This window comes from Amblyomma maculatum, chromosome 6 (assembly GCF_055883805.1).
Source record: "Amblyomma maculatum isolate TAMU_Amacu chromosome 6, ASM5588380v1, whole genome shotgun sequence".
In the NCBI taxonomy this organism is placed as follows: domain Eukaryota; kingdom Metazoa; phylum Arthropoda; class Arachnida; order Ixodida; family Ixodidae; genus Amblyomma; species Amblyomma maculatum.
Window position 1 is genome coordinate 171,504,493 of NC_139349.1, and position 1,615 is coordinate 171,506,107.

Sequence of the window (1,615 nt, forward strand, 5' to 3'; positions counted from 1 at the left end):
CGGACGGAAAAAAGTGAGCAATATTAATGGTCATGCTAGACACTGGGGTACAGCGGTGAGACTGGGTACGACGACGAGGACTGGTGGTGGGCAGGACAGTGAGAAGCTTTTACACTGCCCCAGTGTCAGAGTTGTAGATGTAAGCTCATACCGATGTCAGAGCGGCTCCAATTCGCTGTAGAGAAGCTTGCGATTACTTTAATTTCAGCTTTACTATAGGGCTGCACATAGACAAAACCTTCCTAGCACGTAGTTAAACGCGAACAAAAAAACTAGTAAATCGCATGAGGAGTGTTACAGATCAAGATTTTGTTTTATTATATGCAATACCAACAAAGTATTTTAACGATCTTTTGCGCGAACTCCCAGCATCAAAACCACAACGCCGCCTTTTTGCGCAACAGCTCGGCCTCGAAACTATAAGAGGTCATTATAGAGACAGCATTACTGACTGTTTGTACCACTGTATACAGTCGTGTCGCATGGCGGGCAAAAACAAAAGCTATTACAATTCCTGCACTTCCGCCCTGCATTCGAAAAAAGGAACTTATGAAGATAGATGAATGGTATTTTTTTAAAGTTCTACAGCTTCGCTATTTCCGGAGGGCCCTTCAGAAGCAGTCAAGCTAGTTTACTAATATCTCCCATGAGCGTTTCTTCCCTTGAGGTGCAAAGGTTACAATGGTTGTTTGAAAGCGTGGAAGCTTTCCAACACTCAGTGTCACTGTCACTGCCAAAATACAGGTATATTGCAAAATATTTTGATGCGTTGTAACCGAGCTAGAATAACAATGTCGGCAATCGTTATGTAGAAATTTTGTAATGCTAAATAAGTCAGTCTATGGGTTTATGGATGGCTCATTATCTTCCCTTAAAGGAGTTAACAAGAATGTGGGTATTGCGGAACTGCTTCAGTGTTAGTAACGATATTGTTCTTTCTGACCATGTTGAAACTAAGGATTTGTCAAAAAATGTGTGGTCACACATTCACAAAACCGTTCTAGTCACAAAATCCCAACCCATTTTTTTACAAATTGCACGTTTTGACATGCTCAAAAAGGACAGTACCAAATAAGGTTGAAAGGAATGCTAAGGGGGTGGGGGTCAGAACAGGGTCTTGCGGCACACTCCATAAACGACTTTCATGCCCAATAAATTCCGAATTTTGTAACCTTAATGAGAAGTAACAGAAACTTCTCATGCAGTGCTTCAAATAATCAGCGAAAATTCAACAGTTGCGCCTCTTCAAGTTGGATACTCATGTCGACTATCAATTAACCTCTCTTCGCACTACATTCCCTGCCCATGCAATTTCTTCTTCTTGATTTTACTAGAATGTCATCCCCAACTTTAAGGAAAGAAGCCAACAGTCGGCGAGGCGAAGGCAAGCGTTGGGGATGATACTTTGTCTTTTTTTTTAATGTTTACTTGGATAATCACAGAAATTAGTAATGTAATCTATTTAGGGGAAATATAATTAAACACAAAGTAGAAGGTCGTGGGTTCGGTTCCCACCATCGGCACGTTGTTTTTTCTTCTACTTTGTGTTTAATTGTATTTCCCCTAAATAGATTACATTACTAATTTATGTGATTATCCAAGTAAACATTAAAAA